We start from the raw sequence: 23,162 nt of genomic DNA, 5'->3' as shown, positions 1-23,162 counted from the left end.
TTTCTACATGAAAGAACAGATCAACTATTAATATGAAGTCTTCTGTTCACTTTTATTTATTTACATATTTTTGCCTTATTGAACTGGCTATTACCTCTAGTATAGCACAAACTATAAAACATTGCAGAGAATAAGTAAAATATACCTAAATATATCTAATATATCTAAATAAATAATGAAATATACCATGTTTATATGTTGGCAGATTCAAGACTGTTAGGACATCTATTCTCTCCCAAATATAAACTCAACACTATTCCAAATAAAATCTCAGCATACTTTAAAAAAAATCTAGAAGCCAATTCTAAAATATTTATGGATTGCTGAAGACCTAGAATATGCACATTCTGAAAAAAAATTTTATTGGAGAATTCACACACCTGATTTCAAGGTATACTTTAAAGCTTCTATAACTGAGACAATATGGCATTAGTATAAGGAGAGATAAGTAGATCCAAGAAAAAAAATAGTATCTAGAAATTGTTCCATAGTTACACGGTAATCAATTTTTGGCAAAGTGCCAAAGTAAATCAATGGGAAAAGAACAATTTCAACAAATGACAAATGATGTGGAACATCTGTATATCTGCATGGGAAAATAAATTAACCCTGACCTCTGCCTCACACCATCCACAACATTTTTTAAGATGGGAAGTAGACCTCAATGTAAAAGATTAAATGGTAAAACTTCCAGAAGCATAGGAGAATGTCTTTGTGCTCTTGCCACTGCCATCGATTTTTAGGCTAGGACGCAAACACTACCTATAAAAAGAAAAACTGATAAGACTTCAGAACAATAAATCATTAAGATAATTAAAAGGCAGAATAAACAAGAATAGAATATTATCTCTCTTGCTCTCTCTTTGTGTGTGTGCACATGCGCATGTGCGAGCATGTGCATCTTAAATCTAGAATACATAAAGAACTCTTAAAAATCAAGAATAAAAGTATAAACAGGCAGTAATACATAGGCAAAGACTTGAATAGACACTGCACAAAAGAAAATATAGGAATGGCCAATAAATACATGGAAAGGTAACAGGGTGTTCAACATCATTGGTTGTCAGTGAAATGGAAATACATCTCCATGAGACTACCTTTCTTTCTTTTTTGAGACAGAGTCTCGTTCCATCACACCGGCTGGAGTGCAGCGGCATGATCACAGCTCAGTGCAACCTAGACCGTCAGAGCTCGATCAATCCTTTTGCACCAGCCTCCTAAGAAGCTGAAACTACAGCCCGGCTAATTTTTGTATTTTTTGTAGAGACAGGGTTTTGCCATTTTGCCCAGGATGGTCTCAAACTCCTGGGCATAAGCAATCCTCCTGCCCTGGCCTCCCAAAGTGCTGGAACTACAGGCGTGAGCCACCACAACTGACTGAGAACATGTCATACCCACTAGAATGACTAGTGTTTAAAAAATGGACAATATAAGCGTTGCAGGGAACGTGGAGCTCACACATTGCTCATGGGAGTGTAAAATGTTACAAAACTTTAGAAAACAGTTTGGGATTTCTCATAAAGTTATAAATACACCTATTGGCCCGGTGTGGTGGCTGACGCCTGTAATCCCAGCACTTTGGGAGGCGGAGGTGGGGTGGATCACCTGAGGTCAGGAGTTCAAGACCAGCCTGGACGAGCATGGTAAAACCCCGTCTCTACTAAAAATACAAAAATTAGCCCAGCGTGGTGGCACGTGCCTGTAATCCCAGCTACTTGAGAGGCTGAGGCATGAGAATCGCTTGAACCTGGGAGGTGGAGGTTGCAGTGAGCTGAGATCATGCCACTGTACTCTAGCCTGGATGACAGAGCAAGACTCCATCACAAAAAGAAAGGAGCAGGGGGAACCACCTATCTTAGGTCCAGCAATCCCACTGCTAGGGAAATAAAAACAAATATTCATAAAAAATATTGTGTATGAATATAATACTTTTATCCATAATAGTCTAAACCTGAAATAACTCACATGCCCTTCAATAGGTGAATGGATAAGCAAATTTATGATACATTCAAACAAATGACTATTTCTCAGCAATAAAATGAATGAACTGTCGATACACACAATAATGTGGGTGAATCCATACTTTCGAATTCTTTTAATTGAGGCTTGAGAACAGCAAAAATTAAGCCATGGTCAAAGAAATCGGATCAAGTGTTGCTTGGAGGAGAGGGAGGATAAGTCATGGTAAAGGGGCATGAGGGAATTTTCTGACATGATGGGAATGTTCTATATCATGATTGGGGCTGCACATGTATATACATTTGTCAAAACTCACAGAACTGTACACTTAAAATCTGTGCAGTTAGTGTAATAAATTTTACACTGACTAATCCAATTAAGAGATTGAAAAAGCCACAGAATGAGAAAAAGTCAAAAAGACATATATCCCTAAGTTATATATTTTCAAAATCTTCCTAGAACTCATTAAGAAAAATACAGACAGTCCAATGAAAAAAGTCAAATGACTTGAGCAAGACCTCACACATCAGAGTTTTCAAAATGGTGAATAAATTTATGAAATGTGGCTTAACATCATGGAAATGCAAATTAAAACCACGATGAATATCATTACCCAACAACCAGAATGGGTAAAACTTCAAAAACTGACAGTGCCAGGTGTCTTAGTGGATGTGAAATACTTGGAACTCTCATACACCACTCGTTGGAATGTTAATTGAAGAACCATTTAGGAAAGTTGTTGGGCAGCATCTGTGAATCCTGATCCTCTGCATACTCTTTGATCTACTAATCCCATTTCTAGTTTTACACCCAAAACAAATGTGCATATAAATGTACCAGGAAGCATTTGCAAGTATGTTCATGGCAACTTTATTCATAATGGCCTCAAACATGCCTACCAACCGTACAATGGATACATGCACTGTGGTACATTCATACACGCAATGAAATATGGATATTATTGCTACTCCTAATAACAGGGATACATTTTGCAAAAAAAAAATAGAGCTAAAGAAGCCAGATTCAAGATTATATGCTGTATAATTCTACTTCAAAATTAATTTAAACTTACATGAAGTTCAAAAAACTGGCAAAACTAATCTGTGGTGTTTGGTTGCTGAATAATGGTTATCTTTTGGGGACACAGGTAATTATTGGTAAGTGACACCAGGGAGTCATCTGGGATAATAGAAAAATTCTACATACTGATTAGGTGGTGTTTACATAGGTGTATTCACTTTGTAAAAAAAATTAAGTTTTATACTTACGATTTATGTATCTTTCCATATGCATGCTTCATTTTAATAAAAGATTTATATTAAATTAAAATGAAAGAAATAATGAAGGCCTGAAATAATGTTAATAGAGAGAAGGGGAGAGAAGTGCCTGATTTTAAGGATATTTCAGAGGTAAATTCCATAGGATTTGGTGATTGATTGGTTTTGAGGAATCCAGATGAAACAGAGTTGAGAACAAGCTAGCTTGGTGGAAGAGGGTAGTATCATCAATGGAGACTGAAAATATAAGCAACGAAGGAGTTTGAGGTGAGGAACGAGATGGGGTGATGGAGGAAGTAGGATCATAAGATGGATATACGGAATTAAGAAACTTTGGGACTATGGTTATACCTGGGGCAACTGAAAGTAAAGATCTGCTGGGCATGGTGGCTCATGCCTGTAATTCCAGCACTTTGGGAGGCTGAGGTAGTGTGGATCGCTTCAGCCCAGGAGTTTGAGACCAGCCTGGGTGATATGGTAAAACCCCGTCTCTATAAAATACAAAAAACTTAGCTGGGCATGGTGGTGCATGCCTGTAGTCACCTATTTGGGAGGCTGAGGCAGGAGAACCACTTGAGTCGGGGAGGTCAAAGTTGCAGAGAGCCGAGATTGCGCCATTGCACTCCAGCCTGGGTGACAGAGAGAGACTCTGTTTCAAACGAAGAAAAAAGTAAAGATCTGAAAGCTTAGAAATAGGTTAGGGAGGGGAATATTGTCTTCCCATCATTATTATATGAGATAGTTTGCCATAACTATCATACGAGGTATTTAAGTCATCCTTTCTTGCCGATTTCACCTTGGCTTTATTCTACAGTTTGGTCTAGTATGTAAGCTTTGTTTTTTTTTTTCTTAAATCCCTTTGATTCTTCTGATTGCTTCCTCCTTATGTATAACCTCATCTGTTTTTTAAATGGATTGGATGGAGAGTTCAAACCTCACCTGACTTCCTGCACTAAACTCTTGTTTGGAATACAATCTGGGGGTGTTATCTCCTTATCTAAGCAATGTTTATGGTTGTGTAATCATTCTATTCTAAATTCGTTTGCATTGTACTATAAGATGACTTTTTCTGTGCTTGGAGTTTGTATTAGTCCATTCTCACACTGCTAATAAAGACACACCCGAGTGGCGGGGCGCAGTGGCTCATGCCTGTAATCCCAGCACTTTGGGAGGCCAAGGTGGGCGGATCACGAGGTCAGGAGATCGAGACCATCCTGGCTAACATGGTGAAACCCCGTCTCTACTAAAAAAAAAAAAAAAAAAAAAAATTAGCCGGGCGTGGTGGCGGGTGCCTGTAGTCTCAGCTACTGGGAAGGCTGAGGCAGGACAATGGCGTGAACCAGGAGGCAGAGCTTGCAGTGAGCCGAGATTGTGCCACTGCACTCCAGCCTGGGCGACAGTGTGAGACTCCATCTCAAAAACAAACAAACAAAAAAAGACATACCCGAGAATGGGTAATTTATAAAGAAAAGAGGTTTAATTAACTCACAGTTCCACATGGCTGGTGAGGCCTCACAATCATGGTGGAAAGCAAAGGAGGAGCAAAGACACATCTTACATGGCACAGGCAGAAGGGTGTGTGCAGGGGAACTCCCCTTTATAAAACCATCAGATCTCATGAGACTTATTCACTATCACAAGAACAGTAAGGGAAAATCCTGCACCCATGATTCAATTACCTACTACCGGGTCCCTCCCACTACACGTGGGGATTATTACAATTCAAGGTGAGATTTGGGTGGGGACATAGCCAAACCATATCAAGGTTTGTTGAGTTTCTTGGCTATATACGTTTATGGTTTTCATCACATTTGGAAAAATTCTTCAGCCATTATGTCATTAAGTGTTTTTTTATGTTCTCTCCCATCCTTGGGAACTCCAATTACATGTATGTTAGGCTGCCCAAGATTGTCTCACGGTTAAGTGATGCTCTGTTCATTTTTTTTTTTCAGTTTATTCCATTTCATTTTGGAGAGTTTCTATTGCTGTGTCTTCACATTAGTCCTTTCTTTTGTGGCACAGTCACAAATTGATACTTCTCAGCAATAAAATGAATGAACTATTGATACACAAAATAATGTGGGCAAATCCATACTTTTGTATCCATACAGTGTCTAATGTGCTGTTAATCTCATACAAAAGATGGAATTTTTAAGACATTGTACTTTTTATTTCTAGGAGTTGGATTTGGGTCATTTTAATATATCCAAATCTCTATTAAAAATGTTTCATCTTTCTCCTGCCTTCTTGTACATATGGAATATAGTTACAATGAAAATAGAGTTACAATATAGTTTTAATGTCCTTGTCTACTAATTCTATCAGTTGTAGATCCATCATTTCTGGATCAATTTCTATTGATTAACTTTTTCTTTCATTATGTGTTGTCATATTTTTCTGCTTCTTTGTGTACCTGGTAATATTTGATTGGATGTTGTTCATTGTAAATTTTATCTTGTTGGGGTTATTGGTATTTTTGTATTCCTGTAAATATTTGAGTTTTATTGGGATGCAGTTATGAAAATAGTCTTTCAAACTTTTAAGCTTTGTGATTTGGGAGGAGAGCAGCCTTTAGTTTATGGCTAATTTTGCCCCATTACTCAAACAATACTCTTCTGAGTACTCTCTATTCAATGCTTCATGAATGAAGTTTTCCGCTCTCGCTGTGAGACACCTGAACTATTCCCTGTCTTGCTGAGCTCCAGTATTTGCTTCCTTTGTTCCTTTTATATGGTTCTTTGCCTATCCATCAACCTTTGCCTCACAGGCATGCAGTGAACATTATTAAGCTGGAGACATGAGGGGGACTCTCTGTAGATCACTGGAGTTGTCTATGAAGCCCCCTTTCTTCAGCATTCTTCTCTGCAAATTCCAGCTGCCTTGGTTTTTCCAGATGACCAGCTCTAGCTTCTTAACTCTGGTTGACCACCAGGCTCCACTTGGGTTTCCTCTCTTCAGGCAGTAATCTGGGGCACCCATAGGACTCATTTTATTTGTTTTCCCACTCTCAGGGAACACTGTCCTGTGTTGCTAGAATCCAATAGAAAAACCATTGTTTCATATTTTTTTTCTGATTTTTTAGTTTCTGGTGGGAGGGTGTATTAGTTCTTGCATTGCTATGAAGAAATATATAAAACTGGGTAATTTATAAAGAAAATTTAATTAGCTCACATTTCCACAGGCTGTACAGGAAGCATAGCTGGGGAGGCCTCAGGAAACTTACAGTCATGGTGGAAGGTGAAGGGGAAGCAGGCATGTCTTCATATGTTCACAGCAGGAGTAAGGGAAAGAAGGGGGAGGTGCTACACACTTCTTAACAACCAGATCTCATGAGAACTCACTATTACAAGAATAGCAAGGGAGAAATCCACCTCCATGATCCAATCACCTCCCATCAGCCCCTCTTCCAACACTGGGGATTATAATTTGACATGAGATTTGGGCAGAGCTGCAGATCCAAACCATATCAGAGGGTAAACCTTGTTTCTGTTACCCTATCTTGGTCATAAGCAGAAATCCAGACGCGTTCTGCAAACACATTTTATCTTTGTTTTCTCCCATTGGCACTTAGTCTCATAAATCTGACAGATTTCTATTTATGAAGAAGTAGTAAATGGGCCACACCTGTGTGACTTTCTTCCTCAGGGAATCAAATGAAGTCATTCCTTACATTTCAATTATCTCCTATCATTGAATTCTATCTGTGTGACTGAAACTAATTCTTGAAAACATGTTTAGTTCTAGTCCTCCTGTTTCTTTTTTAATGCCTTTCAGCTGTTCCTAATACTATCTGATGGAAACACTGAAGTTACACTGATGGCTGTTCAGCATCAGTGGCCAAGAGCACAGATACTGGCATCAATCAGAGCTGGATCTGCATCTTGGCACAACTACTGAATAATCACAGCATTCCTTGAGCTCTTACTACCTGGCCAGGCAAGGTGTGATGGGCTTTTATATGAATGATTTCAATGAATATTCACAACAATCCTACCTAATAACATAGTTGGCGTTATTATTATGAGTTACCACATGGAGATCTGCAACAGCAGTCAGTGTGTCTGAGTTGAATCCTGGCATTACCCCTTACTATCTTTGCATTATTGAGGAAGTTCTTTAACCTCTTCAAGCTTTGGATTCTTCATTTGTAAAGTGGGAATAATATCTTCCTCAACGTGCTGTGAGGACTCTAAAAAAATATATAAAGTGCTTAGCACAGCGATTGGTGCACATGAGTGCTCAATAAAAGGTGACTAGATGCATTATTTTTCTGTGAAACATTGAGAATAAAAGGGATGTTGCCTTGTAGCTTTCAAACAAAGACTTTTTGGAAACTTGATAAAGAGGCCATGAGAATGCACCTCCCAGACCTTCTACCACAGGGCATAGTAGAAGGCCATTTGTAATTGGCCTATGGCACCAGCTACTAAGTTTTGAAATGCATGGGTACCTTTGCTTGAGGCTTGAGGCTATACTTCCCATGGGCTGCTCCTTGCCAGTGATGCAGTGTAGTGGGGATACAAAGGCAGACTCATTCACAGAGCCATGGGACTCCTGCCAGTGTCCACTTAGGCTCAAGGACTTTCTGCTTTGTTGAACCTTCGTTAGACTGCACTGTATTTCTAAGATGCTTCCGTGCAATCTTCTCTCCTCTTTTCTTTGCTTGAGATTAGGCTTGCAATGGAGTCTTATTGCTCTACCCACTATTTCCTTTCACACAGGCATTCCTTCTAATCAATTCCTTGCATGTTTAATCCTGTTCTAGGTGTTGGCTTGTTAGAGGACCTGGACTAACACACTGGAGTTCTTGTTCAGTTTACCCGGGCAATCATGCTAATTCGAACTTGCAAAGGGTTTTTCCTGGCCCCTATCTCAGGAAAATGATGTTCACTGCTATTTTCCTTAGAAGTCTCTTTTCATTCCTCCAATGGTTCCTTGACCTCATTCATTTGATTTCCCACCATATTTTAACAGTGAGAGTCACCTCCCATCAACCTTCTTTGATTTTCCTTCCAGCCACTTATATTTAGTAATTCATTCTTCATCTGCTCCTTTTTTTCTCTCTCTTCCTTGCAACTTTGAATTGTAGGATGTTTAGTGAGACATCCTATATCCTTCACATATCTTTGCACTTCCTCAACTTTTAATTGCAGTCAACTTTGCAAATTTGCATAGAGATTTTCTTTATATAATTAAGTTACATATAATGGAATTTTTACCTTTTTTGTGATTCTTTCTTATAATTCTATGTTCTATATAAGCCTCCCTGCATTTAAATACTCATTCAGTTTAGTATTGGACAAATTATTTCTCTGATCCTCAAACTCCTCGCTGTGAAACAGGGATGAGCATACATGCCCCTTCTGGTTGTTGTGAAGATTAAACGATCACACATCAATGGAACCTAGCTCTGTGCCCAATGTTTGGCAAATGTTGGTTCATTCTCCTACTTAGGTAACTCAAAATCTAAGACAGTTCTTGGTTGTATTAAGAAGAAATAAAATACTTAAACCGAAAACATTCAAAGATAGGAAGCAGGCTCATAGAAGTTAGCACAGCTAAGGGCAAGATTTGAATTCAGATTTCCTGATCCCAGAGTGTGCCTTAATTACTAATCATTTATTATAAAATAAGACAAAACGTACTTCACTTCTGTCTTGTCAGTGTGTTAGTCTGTTTGGGCTGCTATAACAAAATACCATAAACTGGGAGGCTTATAAAACAGAATTTTATTTTTCACAGTTCTGGAGGCTGGGAAGTCTGAGATCCAGAAACGGGCAGATTCTGTGTCTAGAGAGGACCCACTTCCTGGTTCATGGATGGTGCCTTCTTGCCGTGTTCTCACATAGTAGAAGAAGCTAGTCAGCTCTCTGGGGTCTCTTTTATAAATATACTAAGTGCATTAATCACTTCCTAAAAGCCCCATTTTCTAAAACCATCACCTTGGGGTTAGGATTTTCACATACGGATCTTGAGGGAACACAAACATTCAGATCATAGCAGGTGGGTTCCCCAGAAGCAGACCCTGAGACAAGGATTCATGTGCAAGTGATTTGTTATTTATTATTTTCCTCCCAAGGGAAATCAGTAAGGAAATGAAGGAAGAATAGAGAAGGGGAGGAAGCCAAATAAGGTGCAATATTGGACAAAAGTCCTGCGGAAGATAGGTGTGGCCTGATCCCACAGGGGAACTTAGAGAATAACATGAGGCAGAGGAGCTTGGCTTTCATACTCCTGTGCCCAGCAGCTAAGCACCATCCAGAGACAGATAAAGTTGCAGGCATTTCTGAATCAACATGTGCAGGGGATGGGGGTGGGAAGCAGCTTCACTGACTGAGGAACGTCTTCTAAAGAAGGGCTGGCCATCGGGAGCAAGAGCAGAGAGGTGCACAAAAACGGTAAAAAGGGTCTGAAGGGTCTCGGTGGATCACCAACACTGTGCACTTCAACTCCAGCCTGCTCCCTGGGAGGCTGTCTTCACAGTTTTGTTTTCACTTAGAAGATGCTTATTCCAAAGCATGTGCGCACGCACACACACACACTCACACGTACACACACACACCCCTCTATTCTAAAGGCCATCATCAAACCAGTTTATAACTGAAATTTAAATTAGGGTAATATCTCTTGGATAGTTTCACATTAAGGAATGATTAGTATTCCTCTTACATAACTTCAAAGCTAAAAAATCCTCATTGCCACCATTTTCATATTTCTTGATGCTATCTAGTCCCTTCTCAGAATCAGCAAATTAGGTTTGGGCAGGACCTGATCTCTGCTTCACCCTTGCTTTTGTCTAAAATATTCTTGGCTTCTATAATAATAAAGCTAATACTTATACAATTATGCCTATGTGCTGGTCTAAATGCTCTTTGTATGTTAACTCATTTAATATTTGCAACAACTCTGTTGTAATAAGTACCAGCATAATCCCTATTTATGGTTGAAGAAACAGGCACAAATGGGTAAGTAGTAGAAGTGGGTTTCAAACACTCTGGCTCTAACTAAAGTCCATGTTTGTAATCATTATGCTGAAATGCCTCTCCACGAGGGATGAAAGTCCCTCCAAAAGCAGTCTACATTGATTTCTGTTCCATCTACTTTCTCATCAATGACTTCCTGTTAGCTCGAATTGAACTAATAAGTACTCAAGACTAGTAAATACTTAGTTCCCGAACTTGGTGATTCAGATAGCAGGAAGCCCAATGTAGCTTCCTTCCAGTTTCTATTCTAGGCCATCCGTGGCTTGCTTCATATTCTCTCCCAGCAGGACTCCACAGAGGCCAGGATTTTGCCACTTTTGACCATTATAAATAAAACTGATCAAAATACCTCCTACAAATCATATGACATAATAGGGAATAGACCTTTTATTAAATGATTACAAATCATACTTTAAAAGGATATAACTGCACACTGTATGACATAAAGCTTTAAAACATGCACATAAATTGGTATAAGAAGGCACTTATGAAGTCCATACAGTCAAGTTTATTTACCCGTATTTATTTACAGGATCTTCAGCAAATGTTTCAGGTGGAGGAAGGGGCTCTTGGTCAATGAGCCTGAAGACTGCATGGCAACCTTTGCCAGCTTTTGGCTTGAAAACTCAACTTCTTCATTTGAGATAATTCCTGTTTTATATACTTTCATTTAAGATATTCCTGGTGTATCAAATGAAACAAAATCTATGAAATATCAGATTCACAAAAATACATTTTGAATATTGAATGTGGATAGATGTATTTAAATCTTTCCTACTTTTTGCACTTTCATAATATATATCATTCTTTATTTTTCTAATAATGAATCTACAGTATCTCAGGGCCTTATTTTCGATATCTTAACTGGATTTTTAATAAAAATCTTAATGAATAGGTAACACTTGTTTCCAAAAACTATGCTCACCTGTCAATGATTCAGAATTCGTCTCTGTCATCCTTCTGCTACTTAGCATTCAGTGCCCTCTACTGCCCTCCCCAACTCCACCAAACTTCTCTCAGGCCCCGACAGTGGCATGGATTCTGCTCTGGATGCTTTCTTCCACTTTCCTGTCAAAATGCATGTAAATCCCGTTCGCCATGAGTATTTTTATGAGCTTCTTCTCACTAAAGTGATTACAACTGTCCTTGAATGTGGCTTAATGTTTGCCCTCTGAAAGAATTTGAATTTTAACAGAGAACTTCTGAATACGCAAAACCTTCACCCCTAATAATCAATGTTTAAGGGATTTCGGGCACCAACTAGAAAAGTAATAAGGGCACAGACTGATCTGTTTGTATCTGCTAATAGAAACATGGATTTTCGTCTATTAAAAAGTGATAGAAATGTCTATGATTAATGTTTTCTTTCCTATGCCACATCATGCGGTGCTTGCACATGGTTTTATGCTTGACTTCCCATTGCTAAGGATAAAGAATCAAATTATATTAGAGCTTGTTTTTGGAAACTCAAGGGGTACATGTAGTTAATTAGAGATATGCCCTCTGTTTATTTTCTCCGTTTTTCCTAAGGGATGTAAAAAACATTTTCAATAGTATTCCTTCTGGAAATCTTATTTAGCCAGTGGGTAATTTTCCAGTGTTCTAACCAATTTAAATGGATGCTTTTAGAACTGTAAGCTTAATATTCATTCTAGAGCCTCTTTTTACTCTGGTAAAATTCTCAAATTGCTAGTATAAAAAGATATTTCCTTTTATTAAATGGGATTCAACATCTCACTCCTGTAGCTTCAGTTCAGAGACATGGATTTAAAATACATTTAGTTTATTTTGGCCACGTTAAGTGGATCTGCTTTTTAAAATTTATGCAATTATGACAGATGTTTTATTGATTATTCTTTCATAAAATGCACAATAAAAGAGGCTGAGTATCAGAATAATTCCATATAATTTCACATGCTCCCCCAATGTTTTTGCATAGCTTAAATCCATAAAATTGTTTTGAAGGATTTTAATTTCCTTTTTTTGTTTGGCAGCTGTCCCATGTTTCGAAAAAGCCATTTCCTGGAACAGAGTATTTTTACTGGCTTATCTATATCTGTGTTTTCTTATGTGTGACCTCATTATGTCCAAGGGGAGGTAGCAATACTGAAGTCAATAATATTCTTCATAATTTCATAATAACATACATCTTTTTTCTTTTATTACTGTCAACACTATTATACTGTCATTCACTGCTATTCATTTGCCAGCTTCCAGGATCATAGGTGTAGGTTGAGCGTCTTGGTTGATTTGTGCTGCTTTAACAGAATACCACAGTGGCTTGTATAACAAGCACTTATTTCTTACAGTTCTGGAGGCTGGAAGTCCAAGATCATGGTTCAGCTTGGTCAGGTTCTGCTGAAGGCTCTCTTTTGGGCTGCAGATGTCACCTTCTTGCTGTGTTTTCACATGGTGGGATAGGGGAGGGAGCTTTTTGGGGTTTCTTTTATAAGGGCACTAATTTCATTTATGAGGGTTCCATCTTCAAGAACTAATCACCTTCCAAAGGCCTGACCCCCTAATAACATTACAATGGGGGTTAGGATTTCAACATAAGAATTTTGGTGAGACATAAACATTCAGTTTATTGCACTGAATATTTTCATAACAATCCACTTACTCCCATACAACAGAGGATGCATGACTTCAGGGTTCTTAGCACGTATGTTTATACAGAATGACATGAGGGACTTGAGATTAAGAAGGGGTATCAGTTAAGACTTCTTTTGGCTTTATGTCATAGAAACTCAACTCTAGAAGCTTAACTGAATAGGGTTTTCTTTCTCTGCTTTTAAAAGAAGAGTAAACTCAGTAACCAGGGCTAATCAGCTGCTCAAGAAAGTCATCAAGCACCTGAGCTTCTTCCTCGTTTCCTGCTCTGCTATCCTTAGCCTGCAGTTTTCATCCTCATGATTGAAAGAAAAGAGCTCCTCCTCCAGTCATTCAAGTGAAGGTGGACAGAGGGCATAAGCGCAGCTGATTTAGTCTTTTGTTACCAGGAAAGTAAAAACTTTCCTGGAAATTGTATTGAGTCTATATTTGCTTATATGTGGTTGAGAAGGACTAGGTCACATAGCTAATGCAATCTGGAAAGGCATGTTTTAAGTTGGTACATTGCACATTTAATCAGGATTATGTTAGGAAGGGATATTGGGCAGACAAAGCAGTGTCTGTCACAAAGGGATTAAGGGCAAGGTAAGTGTATGGAAAATAAAGCATCCCTGATCTAAAGGTCAGTCCTGAAGCTACTATGATTAATAAAGAGGGTGTTTCCATGAAGTACGAACCACCTGAACCAGGTCACTGCAGGATTGTCATCTCACCATGATTTTCAACTTGCTGATGCAGAAACCTAAACTATAGACACATCAGTGGTGATAACAACTTTAAGATGCACATTCACCTGAAGCTGCAGAGGCAGGGGGAATACTGGAAAGATAATTTATTGATTTACAATGAGGATATAGCTAACAAGTGTTTCAAATATTGATGCTTACTAACCAACCCATCTCTTCCAGTAGGTAAATGTACATGTAAAGGCAAATAATTAGAAAGAAATCAAAGAGAAATCCAAGTTGGAAGACCTTGATAGCTAATGTAGTAGAACCAAACCATGGTAGCCTGTGCTTCCTTCCTTCTCCTGTCCTGCAGGTTCACAGGGCCCAGGAGTAAAATACCGAGTCCCAGGCAGGGCAAGGGATATGATGTTCCTACTTGTACCTCTAGCTTTCCCTTTACTGGCTTTAGGAGTTGATTTAACTTCTCTTTACTACATTCACATTCTTTCCTTTGATGTGTTAATATAGTCACTCTCCTTACCCCCAAGTCTTGATCTGGTGAATCAGTCAGGGAACTGACAGAAAACAGATGGAACCATTTACAAGGATGAGGGCAGGGAACCCACCAAAGGGGTGATGCACCCTAGGGCTAACCAAAGTAGGGAGATATTACCACCCTTAGAGTGATGTTGCTTTGGCTTTAGCTGTAGGTGAGGGTGGCCTGGCAGGAGCTGGGGACTTTGGTAGAGGAATATAGCCATAGCCAACCCATGGCCTGGCAGGTAGACAGCTGAGTTCCTGTAGACATCTGCCATTGTCCGTTATCAACCAGAAGTGAGGGAGTGTGGGGAATCCATTAATACCATCCTAAGAGGCCTGCCTCCTAGGGTACAGAGAAGTGTGGAAGAGGCTGGAGAGGGAATCTGGAACAATCAAGGCTGAAAACCCAGCACCCCTAATCAATTGACTGTTCTATCTCTTCATGCTAATATCCATCTCTCTCCTCTGACCCAGTAGTTCTTATTCAAAGATCAATCATTTTCCTCCCTTTCCAAAGTGCTCCGTATGTATGGCACCTCAGTCCAGGGAATAGGCTGTTGTGATGACAACCTGTGTCTACAGTCTCTCTTCTAGGAGTTCAGTACTTCTCACGGTGGCCACTCAGCCCTCAGTTAGCTCATGATTGAATTACCTGGTTTATCTTTTTACTTGGATGCCAGGAAGCTACAGATAAATCTGTAGCTCATCTTTATCAAAGATATTTTATCAAAGATGTTTTGCAATATGTATGTTTTAGCTTCTTTCCTGGTTCCATTTTTTTCTTTCCACTTTGTTCCTTTACTCCTTTACACTTTCTTTTAATGTATACACACATTTCTCATATTGGGGCATGAATATCTTTAGGTCAGGGTTTCTCAGCCTTGGCTCTGTGGAAACTTGGGCCAGATAATTATTTGTTCTGAATGGCAAATAACGTATCCTCATTCACAAAGTATTTTATCCATGGGTACTGTCCTGTGCATTGTAGAATGTTTGGCAGCATCTCTGGCCTCTACCTCCTAGAGGCTAGTACCACCCACCCCGTAACAGTATCTCCTGCTGCAGGGGTTGGGGGTGCAAAATTGACCTCTATTGAGAACCTGATTGAGGATACTGAATGAAGTGGTATATGAAGAGGTGAAGTAAAAACATGAGTCAAAATATGGCACCTCTCTTGGTTGTGCCAGTTTTGCATTTAAAAAAATTGAGAATACATTTATTAAAACAGGTATGTTACAAAGTAGCCTTTACTACTTCCATAACGTTTCAGAATAAAAGATCAAGAGCTGCAGGCTACAATCCTTGGTGTAAACACCAACAAATACATAGAAGAAAGCTATCAGGCTGGATTATTCTGTCCTTTGCAGACGTGTGACTATGGCTGAAGGTGCTGTCTCTGATTCAGTACCAAGCATAAGCATCACTGACTCTGCAGGAAGACACTGGCACCAAACATTTAGTAACTTTTCTGCAGGCTTGAAGGATTCGTTACATGAAGCTTTGGGCAGTCTTCTGTCACCTTTCTGGCTGGAACTCTACTTTCTTCTCCCCTCACTCCTCCTCGGTTGGGTGCAGAGCAATCAGGCTACATCCAAGATGCTGAGGGTCTCACTTTCTATCCCCAAACATTTATATGTATGTATATGTGTGTGTATACATATATTTGTGTGTGTGTATAGATGGTGATAAATGTATAAATATAAATATTATATAAAACACTTAAACATTTAAATATAAACTATTATGTTAATATCAAAAATATATGTATGTATATATACATATATATAAGAACACCTTGCAGCATTAGCTTATGAGAGAATAATTTCTCTACTTCTTTATATGTAACAGAATGAGAGAAAATTTGTAGCACAATTAATTCTAATGGAGGACAATTTCAAGTGTCATTTTAGGTCTAGGAGCTTGACACAGGTTTAAAATGAAACAGGCTTTTTCAATATTTTCTGTTTTATTTACTGAACTTTCCTCTAAGTCATGATCATTGGGGTTGTGGTTCTTCTTACAAATTTAACTCCATTTTCATGCTCCATTTTAATCATCTGATATTTTATTTAATCTTGATTTTGGCTATCTATTGCTATATAAAAAAACACTGCAAAATTTCATGACTTTAAACAATAATCATTTTATTATTTCATAATTCTATGTGTTGGCTGGGCTCAGCTGGAAAGTTCTTTTGTAAAGACTTGACCAAAGAACATCCTAGATGGTTCAGTCACATGACTGGCACTTGATGCTCAGTACTGGCTGGTTGCTTTGCTGGGGCTCCTGAGTGAAGAGGCCACACATGCCCCATGCATGGTGGTTTGGTTCTGAGAGAGGGTGTCCCAAGAGAGCTCATTTGAAGAAAGAGGAAGTAGAGGCTGATAGTCTTCTAAAAGACTAGAACAAGAACTGGCAGAGAATCACTTCTGCAGTGTCTTCTTGGTGATGCAGTCACAGGGCCAGATTCAAGATGATGAAAAATAAACTTCCATTCTTGACGAGGAAAATGACAAAAATTTTGTGGCCATCTTTAGTTCACTGCAACCTCCTACTGGTTTTCAGAAGTGCAATTCTTTTTGGATATTTGGGCCACTTTGGTTGTCATTAAATCTGGTATCTGAGCAGCACTTCTTTCACTGATTTGGCCCCTGTCTCACTGAGTTCTTCTGCTTCAAAATTGGCTATTTCCTTTTCATTTTTCTGCCTTTATCTTGATCTTAGACTTTGTAACATTTCAAACCAGAGGCTACACCTCATCTTTGATTTCAGTTATCAGGTAAACACAAGGGTGTGTTTACTCATTTGCTCCAGGAGGTTCTCATTGTCTTCTAATAAAATACGTTCATTTTCCAAAAAACCTTCCAACCTGGGGGCAGGGGTGCTATGACTTTAATCCATAGTCACATCTTAGGGTACAGGTGTCAAAGAGCAGTTTTTCAAGTGGGGAGACTTGTGTTTATCTGGGTAATCCCCCACAGTTTAAAGCCGAGTTTTTTTTGCCCCACCCCCCCTCCAGTATTTTCTTGACTTAGTGAATTCTTAAAGACAAAAGGAGCTAAGGCAATGAAGATGGAGGGAATGAAGTTCCGGGAAGGCTGGAGGGGTATGCAGATTTGTAGGGGTTATAGATGCCATGTTGCATCTGTGGAAATTAGGATTCAAAACCGAAGGTGGGTAGGGAATAAATGTGGATGTGTGGATCTTTCCTGAGGTTAGGGAGGAGGACAGGGGACAAGGGTTACACTGACTACACATCAAAGTTTTTTCAGGATATGTATTATGTCTTATTGTCCAAATATTATGCTATGGTGTTCCTTATAGCCATGAACATGTCACCTATCTGTATGATTTAGCTCCCTCATTTTTGAGTCAGGCAAGGCAACCTGCTATTAGAGGAGAAAATGATGGTGTATGCATCTAGGTTTTATTAAAAATCATTCCCTAACTGTGGCTTATAGTTATTTAAATTGTTTTCGAGTTAATTTAATAGTAAGATTTTATTTTGGCAATAAAATCAGTATGATGGCCAGAAAGAAGATATGTATGTTTGTAAAAAGTGGAAATATCATTTTTGAAAGAAATGTGACAATGTACATATATAACATCTTGCAAACAGTATTGTATATCAACAAACCTGCTCACAGCAGAAAAACTAACCATCATTTCTCACAGTCAATGAGAAGTATAAATCAAGGCCATAGCAGTAAGCTATGATACCCAAGCTTCATGGATAAATTCTCCTAAAGAATAATGCACTAAAACCAAAACTACATGACAAAAAAAAGCACTAATTGCAAATCACTGTGAAACAGTAGCACAAAATCTTTATGTTGTGCTACTAGTGACAGCAACAGAAGACAGTCAAATGCCTAGGCAGATAGAGGCAGGTCCCCGGTGAAACCCCACCTCCAGGCTGAAGATAGTTTAAAGCCTGAAAGCCAAGCTACAGGTTAAATTCTCAGACCAGATTGAGAACTTATCTTCCTGTTTGGCATGCTTTCCTCTGATCCCCACCCTTCACCTATTTTACGTATACCTACCCCTTCTAATTGGTTTTCTACGCTGTTGTGCCTGCCTTTGAGTGGTGTCTTTGCTTTAACCTTTTTTTGCAAACTCATAAACCAATCAGTATGCACTCCCCATTCTGAATGCATAAAAACCCCAGGCTCAGCCACATGGGAGGGGATTTTCCCACTTTCAGGTAGGGGAACTGCTCCCGGCATTCCTTCTTTGCTGAGAGCTTTCCTTTCGCTTAATCAATTCCACTCCACTCACTCTCTGGTGTCTGTGTGCCTAATTTTTCCTGGTTGTGAGACAAGAACTTGGACCTAGCTGAGCTAAGGAGCAGAAAGACCGCAAGACTAGGCTACTTGTCCCAGTTTCAAACTATTACCAATACCAACTGAAAGCAATCAGCTGGGAGCCGTGGCTCATGCCTGTAGTTCCAGCACTCTGGGAGGCCAAGGCAGGTGGATCATTTGAGGTCGGGAGTTTGAGATCAGCCTGGCCAACATGGTGAAACCCCGTCTCTACTAAAAATACAAAAATTAGCTGGGCCTGGTGGTGGGTGCCTGAAATTCCAGCTACTCAGGAGGCTGGGGCAGGAGAATCGCTTGAACCCGGGAGGCAGAGGTTGCACTGCACTCCAGCCTGCATGACAGAGAGAGACACCATCTCAAAAAAAAAAAAGCAATCAATTTTTTTCTTGGTCCCCAAATCTTAACATTTTTTTTTCCAATAGAAATTGGGTCGAAGCACCATGTCTCATTTTAACCTCAAGATAATTTTTAAAAATCTGTTTTAGTAATAGATTTTAATAAATGTATGAGTTAGTGTAAAAGATCTTGAGGCTGATGTTCTTCAAAGTTGACCAATGATGTAGCGACTTTTCTTGATTCTGAGTATAGTAGGATTACTCAAGGTTTTGTTGGCCTGGCAGCTAATAATGTTAATGCTAACTCTGGAAGTCCAGAAGACATAGGTCAGAACATACAGTTGTTTTTGAATATTTACACTGATATTCAGGTTTTAAAAGAAATACATTCTAAGTGGTTTTGGTTCAAAACAAGAGAAGACTGAAAATAAAAAGTGCCACATCTTTTACTGAACATTTTACTGCATCATCATTCATTCATTCCTTCATTCAACCTACCATCTGTTTCCACTCCCATTCCTTCTCAATACTAGAATTAGCTTTTAAAAACAATCACATGACTTAAAAACCTCTACTCACTTATTGCAGACCACGGGATAAAGTCCAAACTCCCGGTGCTGTGCATGAGGCCCTTCTCATACTGACTTGGTTTCATTTCATTCTCCAGTTTCATTTTTCGTCCTGTTCCTACTACATGCCATAAGCTTGAAGACCACATGCTTCAGTATTAAAAATGCAGGCCCTTAGGTCCTACTCAGATCTATAAAATTAGAATCTTTTGGGGGTGGGACCCAGGAATCTGCATTTTCTTTTTCTTTTTTTTTTTTTGAGACGGAGTGTTGCTCTGTCGCGAGGCTGGAGTGCAGTGGCGCGATCTCAGCTCATTGCAACCTCCACAGCCCAGGTTCAAGCGATTCCCCTGTGTCAGCCTCCCCAGCGGCTGGGACTACAGGCGCGCACCATCGTGCCCGGCTATTTTTTGTATTTTAGTAGAAACGGGGTTTCATCATGTTGGGGTTTAGTAGAAATGGAGTTTCACCATGTCGATCTCCTGACCTCGTGATCCGCCCGCCTTGGCCTCCGAAAATGCTGGGATTACAGGCATGAGCCACTGCTCCCGGCCGGAATCTGCATTTGAACAAGCAAACCAGATATTCTTACCCATAATGAAGCTTGAGAGTCACTCACTTGCCTTGATACTCTCAGCACATCTGTATACCTTTGTGAGAACTTCTCAAATAATTAAGCATATCAGGGCATACATCATAATTTTCAGGCTAGAAAATGTCACTGCTATTATCTAAAGAAGCAAGAGTTCCTCCCAAAGAGGAGGGTCTGATCTTCCCCTAGAAAAAACTGCATAGGTGTAGAAAAAACTGCATAGGTGTAGAAAAAAGAGACCGCAATTCCACTGGCTCAAGGTGGAAGGAGAATAAAGCCTCGGATACTTCCATGTGTCTGTAAGAACTTCAATCCTTCTTTCATGGGGTATTTCCAAGTGTCCTTGCCTCCTGTTTCACTAAATATCTGCACTCTCACCACGAAATGAGGCAGCCTGGGATGCGAGGTAACTCCTACCTCTGGACCCTATCTAGACTGCTGGGTTCCACTCTTCCCAACTAAGACCCAATGCAAATATCACCTGCTCCAGGAAGCCTCCCCTAATTCTAGGTCATAATGTATCACTTCACCCCTCGCACTCCCATCCAACTTCACTTATGTGATTTTCTCATGTATTTTGGATGTAACTCAAAGGTCCCCAAGTCCCATAGCCTGTGGGTGCAAATGCAGTCATGTTAGTCATAATACCTAAATTATTATCTTGGTATCCTTTTTGCCCCGGAAACTCCAGGGCTGTCTTCTTGTTGCTGGTTCCAAAGCTAACAATAAAATCCCTTCACACAAATCGTCCTTTGGCTTCAGACCTCAAGGTCCGTGCCATCTCCGCAGGAACCCTCGTGGGGTTGGCGTGCACAGTCCCCTCCGCTGCGCCTGCATCCCTCTCCGCTGACAGCTAGTGCTTTGAACTCCAGAGGTGTTAAATGGCTTGGGAACATAATTTCAAAACGGACAGTTGGATAAACACCAGAATAAGCACCAGAAGATGACAGCGGAACCAAGGCTCGAGATGGGTCGGCTGACACCACTGGGCGCTGAACCTGGCTGGAAGCTTCCTGGCAGCGACAGCGAAAAGAGAACACCTGTCGTGGGCGCCCTTGTTTCATTGTCAGTAAGAAGTAGAGCAACTGCTAGACGCTCTCCACAAAACCCTGGACGCACTTGATACACACCCCACCCCAGCAAGCTCAAGTACCCTGTGAACCTGGACGCCCGCCACCCCCAGGGCAGGCAGCGAGGAGCTCTTCAGGGGGTAAAGCGACTCCGGTGGGGCCAGCGCCCGTCCTCTCTCCTGCTGTCCGGACACCCGGGCACGCGGCGACTCGGCTGAATTAGGGCGTCCTGCAGCTCCCGAGGCGAGGAGGCGCTCGGCCTTTCCGTTCTGCCCTCCGAAGGCAGAGAAGAGGTGGTCCTCGAGTGGGAGTCAGTTCAGGCTGCGGGATGTGCCACGCGCGGAGGTCCGGGGACCCCATCGCCGCCTCCCCGAGGCCCGCCCCGCCCCTTACGACCCGTCCCTGCAACCCCCCCGCGTGGGCTTCCGGCCGCGGCGACCCCTGCCCGCGCTATTGCGCTCGCTCGTTCGCTGACAGAGGCTTCGAGGGCGGCAGGGCGGGGCTTCGGCGCCGGGGGCGGGGCCTCCAGCGGGCGGGCGGGGTTTTGGCGCCGCGAGGTGGCGGCAGCAGAGCGGCGCAGAAGGGAGGGGGCGGCTGGCCGCGCGGAAGGAGTGAGTCACCTGACCGCTGCCCTCGCCGCCCGGCGGGCGCTCTGGCTGCAGTCAGTCGGGCCGCGCCGCGCCTCAGCTCTGGTGAGTAGCTCGGCCGTCCCGCCGGCCCTTCTCCGGGAGGGTTGGCGCGGTCAGGGCCGCGGGCCTGTAAGGGGAGGCCCGCGGACAGGTCCGGGGAAGGCACGGGCGGGCCGGGGGCGGCTCTTTCTGGGCTGGGCTGGGCGGGGCGCGGGGGGCACGTAGCGGGGCCCGCGGGGGAGGCCGGCGGCCGGGATCCTGGTAGTGGCCGCGACGCCGGAAGGGGCGTCCCGTCGGCGGCCGAACCCCCTGCACTCCCGGAGCTGTTGTTTACCCGCGCGCGCCGTACTTTACCCGGGGCGGGCGGGGGCTGGGGGCCGCGGGGTCCCTGCCCCACCCCCTCTCCCCGCCCTCGGGCGCCTGCCCGGCCCCTCGCCCGCGGCCCGCCCGGGCTGTGACACATCAGCACCGCCCTCGCGGCTGGGGCCCGGTATTGTCCTCCGCCGCCTCTCACCGCATGCCCAGCCTCGCGTCTACTCAGCCCGGTGCCTGTCGCGCGTGGAATCGCGTAAGAAAAGCCGAGTTTGTGCCTGGGGAGAGAAGGCCACCGTGCTGAGCTGGATTTAGCGAAGACTGGTTTTGGGGACTGGAGATCCCAGGACTCCCTTTGTTGGAGTTTTGCCCACGCGTTGTAATTAAGCCTCGCACAATATGGTGAGAGTGGGCGTTGATTTTGGAGACACCAGCTTTGTGCTCGTGTAATGTAACACGCGTGCCGTTGCTTTCTCATTCTTACACGGCAGTTTCATGTCATTGAGTAGAATTGTGCGGAATGCTTTTATGGAGTGAGGCTTCTGCGTTAAACTTATGCTGATTCCAGGTAAAGTGTAGTAGTAATTGTGAGAGAACGTGTATGGGGAAAACGAGCTACAATGTCATGCTTGGAGGAACAAAGAATGTTTTGTAGGATGCTTTGCTTTTTGGAGAATTGTGTAGGGTTAGGGACTGTTACCCATGGAGGATGCTGTGGGAATTTGGTCATATATTTGAACACCCTTTACATCAGAGGGTTTGCATTGAATGCAGTTCAGAAGGATAAAGGGTGGAAATCCCAGATGTGTTAGTGGCAGAGCGCTTGAGCGCTTCACATAGTCAAGCAGAGAAATGGGAAGAGGTCGGCTTGCTTCTTCCTGGTCTTTGGGTAGTGGTGCAAGGGCTGGGCTGGGCTTGAAGGCACTTGCCACTTCTGCCTTTGGACATCTTAAGCCTAGGGAAGAAAGGCTCCCGGTGAGTCAGCTTGGAGTAGGGTGACTTTGGTGTTGTGATTCTTGTATTGTTGTTTAACCTATGGTTCTGTCAAGTGGTTTACTATTGTTCAGTATGTTGGTTGGTTAACAAGGTAGGATGACTCTTTAAAAAGTTGGGTTGCTGAGTCATTCGCTCCAGCTTGAGAGGTAATTAGAAACAGCTGGTGCAGATACTCTCATCACATGCCTCCACTATAAAAGGCCAAAGAGCGCTCTAGAGGGGTTGCTTCAGAAGGCTGAAGGGGACCCAGCTGGGGTTGTTTTGATACAGGTTATCAGTGGGTGAAGTGGGAGAGCACTC

At 41.8% G+C, this 23,162-nt stretch overlaps 1 protein-coding gene and 1 long non-coding RNA gene across 7 annotated transcripts in view; both read left to right on the top strand.

The window, feature by feature from the left end:
• The window catches only part of LOC134736839 (uncharacterized), a 95,305-nt gene extending 84,332 nt beyond the window's left edge, over positions 1-10,973 (top strand). The window contains exon 2 of the long non-coding RNA XR_010121205.1: positions 10,752-10,973. This is a non-coding gene — a long non-coding RNA (uncharacterized lncRNA). The remainder of the gene's footprint in view (positions 1-10,751) is intronic.
• A 10,506-nt stretch (positions 10,974-21,479) lies between these two features.
• BACH1 (BTB domain and CNC homolog 1) overlaps positions 21,480-23,162 on the top strand; it is a 48,340-nt gene continuing 46,657 nt past the window's right edge. For 2 of the 6 annotated variants that reach the window (XM_055279417.2, XM_063640642.1), the window contains exon 1: positions 21,868-22,434. The gene's annotated coding sequence lies outside the window, so the exon portion shown is untranslated. Of the gene's footprint in view, positions 21,618-21,867; positions 22,435-23,162 lie in introns of those variants that run through there. The other 4 variants (XM_055279416.2, XM_055279419.2, XM_063640644.1 and 1 more) reach the window with 4 other exon arrangements.

Source organism: Symphalangus syndactylus, chromosome 5 (assembly GCF_028878055.3).
Source record: "Symphalangus syndactylus isolate Jambi chromosome 5, NHGRI_mSymSyn1-v2.1_pri, whole genome shotgun sequence".
Lineage (NCBI taxonomy): Eukaryota > Metazoa > Chordata > Mammalia > Primates > Hylobatidae > Symphalangus > Symphalangus syndactylus.
The sequence above is the reverse complement of the archived record's forward strand: the minus strand, read 5'-3'. Positions and strand labels throughout refer to the sequence as shown.